Source organism: Callorhinus ursinus, unplaced genomic scaffold (assembly GCF_003265705.2).
Source record: "Callorhinus ursinus isolate GAN/ISIS: 27379988/994484 unplaced genomic scaffold, GSC_fseal_2.0 scaffold6, whole genome shotgun sequence".
Classification (NCBI taxonomy): Eukaryota; Metazoa; Chordata; class Mammalia; order Carnivora; family Otariidae; genus Callorhinus; species Callorhinus ursinus.
Genome location: NW_027397068.1, coordinates 20,551,363 through 20,559,665, shown reverse-complemented (window position 1 = coordinate 20,559,665; position 8,303 = coordinate 20,551,363).

The following is an 8,303-nucleotide window of genomic DNA, read 5'->3' as shown; positions in this document are numbered from 1 at the left end:
GGTATTATTAGAAAGCGCAGGTTAAACAGCATGCCTGTGTCCATCCTTCCTGTGTACTTGTGACTCTTAGTAGCATGGAACGGAAGCGTAACCATTCAAATGCAATGAGTTTAATATGGTAACTTTAGTAAGATGTAAAATATTTGTCTGCATTGGAAGTAAGGAACTGAATAGTCTAAGATAACTGAGCTCCATGGTTGTGGATGTTATTTCAGCATATTATAAATGAGTCACTGATAAAAAGGCCATCCATGACTATTAACTGAAAACGCACCAAGGAATCTGGCCTTGCCATCCATGCTTTGCTCACTGCAACAGTGCTCTTAAGGTTCCTAGGAGGGGAACACCTTACAATGAGGTCTGAAATTTGTCCATTTTTTATCTATAAAATTTCATATGGTCCAATCTAATGCCTTCAATGATCAGCTCCACCTGTTAACATAACAGTTACCATGTATTGAACATATGCAATATGTAAGATAACAGGTAACAAACCTATGAGGTACATATTACCTTAATTTACTTAGCCTCAGAAAGGTTAAGTGATGGCTTGATGCTGCACAGCTACATAAGAGCTGGGCTAATATCCAGGTCTGCCTGTTTCTGTCCTTTGAAAGCACCACCTTGGCAACCTGTAACTATCATTCTGGAGAGAGTCAACAATGTGGGGGGCTTTGCTTTCTTCTACAGCCCCATAAGGAAATAACTATTATCTGTAAGAAATTAGTTGATGGTTTAAAAATATTTTGCATTAGCTTTGTTCTCATGCTTATCAATTGTAGAAACCAGCATCTGCATTTTAATAATAGTATTCTTCAGGATGTTAAGCATACACTCAGATACATTCTCTTTAGGTACAGTATGTGTTTGTTCCAGGGTACAAAAGTAATACCCCTTAATTGGTAGATGTTCATTATATCTATCTCTTCCTCTTTGGGTTTATATAAAACATGCACTTTGTATAGAAAGACAAGAAAGAAATCCTTCTAAAGCCTGTATTTTCAACAAAGGTAAACACTGTTATTTTGTTTGTGGATGAAATCTATAAACCCACTTCCTTCATATAAATCATAAAATCACTTGCTCCATGGATGTCTTAAACTGATTTTTAATCTACCCTTTACAGAAAAGAGTCACAGAGACCAGCTTTTTTAACAACCTAATGTCCATTTGTTTTATATCTCAATTGTCAAGACACATGACTTTTAACCCAATGTATTTGGTTCTAGATCTTCTAAAGACCATTTTGAAACAAGGTAATATATAAACACATATTGGGGTTAAAGGTCATGTAAACAACATGAGACTGATGTAGGTCACATCTGAGATATTTTAGTTCTGTAACTGAGTTCTACAGAGCTACCCCAGAGCTTAGGTGCTCCTTTACAATGTCAGAAGATGCTGGGTCATGGCTACAGTCCAGCGACATTCCTTCTCACTTCCCTAAGGTGCAATAGTCAGGGTTCAGTGAGTAACCCTGACATCTGAAGACCCAACAGGATGGGTCATACACAGATGTTGTCACTTGGTAATTGAAAAACAGTTGAAGAGTTTACCTCCATTGTCTTTTTTAATACAGAAAATATTATGAATTTAAAGATATAAATGATTTTAAACCCACAGACATTTTTCTAATAGCATTACCAAAAGGCCTCAAATAATTCCAATATGTAAATTGGTCAGTGATTTGTTTTAATTTATATGTATTAAGAGTTGTAAAGAACTTTAGCATTTAATCAAAGTACAAAATAAAAAGGGTGGCTATTAAATTCATTTCTGTGCCTTTATACAGTTTTTCTATACATAAGTGTATACACACACACACAGAGATGCAAATTTGCTGAAGTGGTCTGATAGAGATTCTCTGTTTTGCATTTTTGCCCATGATATGTGTACATGTTTACTTTCAAGACAAGTTGATGATCAGTTTCCCATATCTAATTAATACTTGGCTATTTGTCATTACTTACAATCATAACTATATGCTTATTCAATTTTAGGTACCTCATTTAAATGTTGACCAATTAATATAAATCAGTGAATAATGCTTGTATATTTATTTACTTCTGGCTTGTAGCTTGTATTCGTAAGGCTTTCTTATATAAAGGATTTCATATTTCCTTAACATAGTTTCTCCTTAGCAAAGCATAAGAGTTCAGAATTAGTCAAATGTGTCCTAAATATAGCTAATAGTCAAATGACAGTATCACACCAGATTCTCAGGCACTTGTATTATACCTGAAGTCCTAGAAATTACTGCTTTTCATGGGTTATGGTATCACAGGGGTCATGGAATCTTGGACTTGAAAGATACTTTAGAGATTATCAGATGCTACAGATGAGAAAAATAATACCCAGAAAGATCGTTATTTTTGCACATTCAGAGAAACTTCTCTAGTGACAAACTATAGAAACGATCCCTGAAAGTATAGTTTTAAGATAGAGTTATTTTTAACGCAGTCTAGTGTGTGTCCAGAGACCCACCCCTAATGGGCACTTAGAAACCAGCCCTGAGTTCTTTCCACCAAACTTTCCTGTCCCTTTTGGGACAGTGAGAAACAACTAACAAGAACATTAAAGTTAACACTTAATGACTGTAACAAATTCCTGAGAGTTCAATGAGTAAATCAAGATTGTGTAAGTATGTATTAAAAGTTGTATAATTAGAAAAAAAAAACTGATTCTTCATAATTTGCTTGGGCTTCCTGTCAGGATGGCAGAGATTAATTTTCCATTTATTTCACAGAGTTGTATAGAATGAGCCCAAAGCAAAATATAAAAAGTAACAATATTTTCTTTTACCATCCCCAGTTTCTTTGTTGACACCTCTCTATACCAAAAAGCTAGTTCGTTCTACAGGTAGCCTCCTCCCTTGCCTAAGGCTAGGAACAGCCCTACTGCTATGACTCCTTTATGACTTCACCCTAGGAAGGATAGTATTAAATTATTTTATTTGCCCTTTCAGCCATTAGCTCAGATACAGCAATGTCCATCCAAAAGATTATGCTAAATTTGTATCCTGATTTTTGGTGTTTGTATATTCATTATTCAACAGGTATCTACATAACAATTTGCCTCCAGGACACTATGCTGGGCTGGGGGGGGGGGGATTAAGGCCTAAAACATTACACAATCTCAAGAATTAAAAATCCAGTGTCTCCTGTTTCCTATAGATCAATTCTACGTACTTGGGTGATGCAGAAAACATCTCCAGTGATTTCTCAATTCTAAAATACAATTCATGTGTAAAATGCACCATTAATTTAATAACTGCCTTTGGGAAATAAAAATACAACATTAAACATTCACATTAATAGTAAGACATACCCTAATTTCAAAAACACTAGCATGTGGGTAAAGTGCACATCACTGAATTGAGAAAAAAATATATTGACAATTCATCATTGCATTTTTTTCTAAGATTAAATGTACTCTTCTCTATCATTCAATGAAACAATTCTCTACCAACTGATTTCCTCCCTACTAATGATACCTAAACCCAAATACATAAAAGAATCATATAAAAGAATCTTAATTAATTAAACACCTCACAAAATGTTTTACTTTTTTTCAGGCACAGGATTGAGAAAGAAATGTAAATAATTTTGAAATAAATTTTATTTCTATAGCAACAAAGCCACAAGTACTTGCTACCTTAACCACTGAAAAACTTAACATGGCACCCTGAAAATAAAACTTGAAGTTTCTTGAGAATAAAAACTTAACTTGGGCTCCATTACTCCTTACTGGGAATGTAATTCTGGGAGACTGCCTCAAAGGTATACTCTTATATCAGAAACCTACTCAGGGGCGCCTGGGTGGCTCAGTCGTTAAGCGTCTGCCTTCCACTCAGGTCATGATCCCAGGGTCCTGGGATCAAGCCCCACATCGGGGAGCCTGCTTCTCCCTCTCACACTCTCCCTGCTTGTGTTCCCTCTCTCGCTGTCTCTCTCTCTCTGTCAAATAAATAAAATCTTTAAAAAAAAAAAAGAAAGAAACCTATTCAGAAGTATGAAGTCGTGTCCTAATCAAAAGCAAAAAACATTTCTAAAATGCATGATTTTTACTGAGAATACAGTTGTTTCTCTAACACATATAATAAAATGTGTTGTTCCTCTTAATTTAATATAATACACTTGCTATTTCTCTGAAAAAAAATTCAAGACAAGTATCTCTTTCACTAAAAGATTTAAGTAATAGTAGGCACTTTTTAATAACAGCTCTCTAGGGATTCCTGGGTGGCTCAGTTGGTTAAGCATCTGCCTTCAGCACCAGTCATGATCACATGATCACAGGGTCCTGGGATCCAGCACCGCATCAGGCTTCTTGCTCAGCGGGGAGCCTGCTTCTCCCTCTGCCTGCCGCTCCCCCAGCTTGTGCTCTCCCTCTCTCTACCTCTCCCTCTGACAAATAAATGAATAAAATCTTTTTAAAAAATAAGTTTTCTAAAATATCATATGTAGATTTGTTCCTGTTAAGTAACAAAAATTCAAGCGAGTAAATTTTAAAGATTTAATTGACTTTATTAAAGGATTCATGAATCAGGTAGTATCCCATCTAGCAAACAGAAGGGCTCTCAAGGAGTTGTACAAAATGGAAGGTCCTTACAGAAGGAGCGTGGGGCAAGAAAGTTACTAACGAAAGAAAGGGTTTATTCCAGGCAAGACTGCTTTCTCTTAGGGGTAAAGGCAAGAGGTCTTACCAGGAAGATGACCTCATCTTCCTTTGGGGGATGGAGAGGGCCCATGCAACAGACCTGCTGGCACTGATCAAAACATTTCTGACCAACTAGTTAAGACGATGTTTCTGGGGAAGGTTGAAACTGTAATGAGGTTAGGTAATAAGCCGTGGTTTGGGAACCTGGTCTAAGTGACACTCTTTTGGACATGTGGTTTTCTTTTTAACATTTTCAAACAGCTGACAAACTTATTTCCAGGAATAAGAAATAAGGAATGGGGTCCTTCTCCTCAGTTTTCAGTGTTGTGCAAAAGCTCTGGAATTCCTAATGTGCAGTAGAGTTGGTTTCAGTTCCAGCCTCATCAGTCACTAGATATAAAAGACCTTTGGTAAAAATTATTAACCAAACTACTTAATTGTATGAATTAGAAAAATTGGAGCCCAAAGAGGGGTAGACAAAGTCAAACAGCTTTTACTTGTTAAAACAAGGGCAAAATTTTGAAGCACCTTCCCTGTTTCCAGTGTATCCTCTCTGGGCTGCACGCAGACAGTAGGAGGCGGTAAATTTCATGCAAAGAAGTTTGGCTCACAAATGCAGTAAAATGCTAATAAATGCAGTGGGAGGCCCTGAAGTTTTTTGAGGAGAGCAGTATCACAATCAGATCTTTGCTAGTGGAAATAATTGGCACTGGAGTATAGGATAGAATGAATGGGAAGAGCCTAAAACTAGAAAAGCAGGCAGGAAATTACCACAATGGTCCATTGGGAGAAAAAAAAAAAATGCTGCCAACTAGACAATGACAATAGTGTGTATGCTTAACTAACATTTGTTGAGTACACTAGATGTGCCAGATATTGAGCATAATCTTATATAATCCTCACACCAACCCTCAAAGCTACATCCTGTTATTGTGTTATTGTCACCATTTTATAGATGAGGAACTCAGACCTTGAGGTAGCCAGCCTCAGATTACATAGTTAGCAAGGGGCACTCAGAATTCAAACCCAGATCTGATGCTCTTATCCATTCACTATGCCATTGCTTCTCAAAATTTACAATGCACACATATCACTTGGGGATACTGTTAAAATACAGATTCCTTTTTTTCCCCAAGTTTTAACAGAGGATTTTTTCCAGATATATTAAAGTGTAATTGACAAATAGGAATACTATTTTTAAGGTATACAACTTGATGTTTTGATATATGTATCGATTGTGAAATGATTACCACAATCAAGTTAATTAACATCCATACCCATCATTTAAGATCTACCCACTTAGCAAACTTCAAGTATACAATACAGTATTGTTAACTATAACCAGCATACTGTACATTAGATCTCCAGAATTTACTCATGTTGTAGAACTGAAATTTTGTAGTCTGACCAACATCTCCCCCATGCACCCCACCTCCTGGCCCTTGGCAACCACAATGTCACTCATTGCTTCTATGCATTTGACTATTTTAGATTCCACATAAGTGAGATCATGCAGTATTTATCCTTCTGTGTCTTGCTTGCTTCAGTTGCCATAATGTCCTCCAAGTTCATCCATGCAGTCACAAATGGCAGGATTTCCTTCTTTTTTTAAAAAAAAAATTTATTTATTTGAGAGAGAGAATGAGAAAGAGAGAGCACATGAGAGGGGGGAGGATCAGAGGGAGAAGCAGACTCCCTGCTGAGCAGGGAGACCGATGCGGGACTAGATCCTGGGACTCCAGGATCATGACCTGAGCCGAAGGCAGTTGCTTAACCAACTGAACCACCCAGGTGCCCAGGGTTTCCTTCTTTTTAAAAGCTGAATAATATTCCTGTGTGTATGTGTATATGTGTGTGTGTGTGTGTGTGTCATCTGTGTGTATCATATTTTCTTTATCCATACATCTACTGATGGACCTTTAGGTTGTTTCCATATCTTGACTATTGGGAATAATGCTGCAAAAACATGGAAGTGCAGATATCTCTTCCAGATTTCATTTATTTTGGATATATACTCAGAAGTGGGATTGCTAAATCATATGGCTGCTCTGTTTTTAATTTTTTGAAGAACCACTATACCATTTTCCATAATGGCTGTACCAACTTACATTCCCACTAACAGTGTACAAAGGTTTCCCTTTTTTCTCCACATCCTTGCCAACACTTATCTTTTGTCTTTGGGATAATAGCTATTCTAACAGGTGTGAGGTGATATCTCAATGTGGTTTCAATTTGCATTTCCCTGATGACTAGTGAAGTTGAGCAACTTTTCCTCTATCTGTTGGACATTTGTATGTCTTCTCTGGAGAAATCTATTTAGATCCTTTGCCCACTTTTTAATTGGGTTGTTTTCTTCCTATTGAGCTGTTTGAGTTCCCTAAATTTTTTGGATTTTAACCCCTTACAAGATTTATGGTTTGAAAATATTTTCTCCCATTCTATAAGTTGTTTCTTCACTCTGTTTATTGTTTCCTTTGCTGAGCAGCTGCATTTTACTTTGATACAATACTATTTGTTTATTTTTCCTTTATTTTTTTTAAAGATTTTATTTATTTATTTGACAGAGAGAGACACAGACAGGCAACACAAGCAGGGGGCAGAGGGAGAGGGAGAAGCAGGCTTCCCTCAGAGCAGGGAGCCTGATGTGGGACTCGATCCCAGGGCCCTGGGATCATGACCTGAGCCAAAGGCAGACGCTTAAAGACTGAGCCACCCAGGCGCCCTGTTTATTTTTGCTTTAGTTACCTATGCATTTGGTGTCATATGCATGAAATCAATGCCAAGACCAATGTCAAAAGATTTTTCCCTATGTTTTCCTCTTGTAGTTTTATATTGCAGGTCTTACATTTAAGTCTTTAATCCATATTGAGTTGATTTTGTATCAATTATCTCACATTTCTACATGGTATGAGTCCAATTTCCTTCTGCATGTGGATATCCAGTTTTTTCAACACTATATTAAAGAGACTATTCTTTCTCCACTGTGTGTTTATGGCACCCTTGTCAGAGATCAGTTGGCCATAAATGCATGGATTTGTTTCTGGGTTTTCTATCCTATTTCATTGGTTTACATGTCCATCTTTATACAAGTACCATACTATTTTAATTACTGTAGTTTTTAAAATATATTTTGAAATCAGGAAGTATGATGCCCTCCAGCTTTGTTCTTCTTGCTCAACATTGCCTTGGCTATTTGGGGGCATTTGTATTTCCATATGAATTTTAGAATTGTTTTTTCTATTTCTGAAAAGAATGCCATTGGGATTTTGATAGGGATTGCACCGAATGTATAGATCAGTCTGGGTAGTATGGACATTTTGGCAATATTATTTCCAATCCATGTACAAAGGATGTATTTCTATTTATCTGTGTTTTCTTTAATATCCTTCATCAATATTTGATATTTTCAGTAGATAAGCCCTCCACCTCTTTGGTTAAGTTTATTCCTATTTTATTCTTTTAGTTGGTATTGTAAATGAGATCATTTTCTTAATTTTCTTTTCAGATAGTTTGTCGTTAGTGTATAGCAATGCCACTGATTTCTGTATGTTGATTTTGTATCCTGCAACTTTATTAAATTTACTTATTAGTTCTAACAGTTTTTGCGGAGTCTTCAGGATTTTCTACATATATGATCATGTCATCTG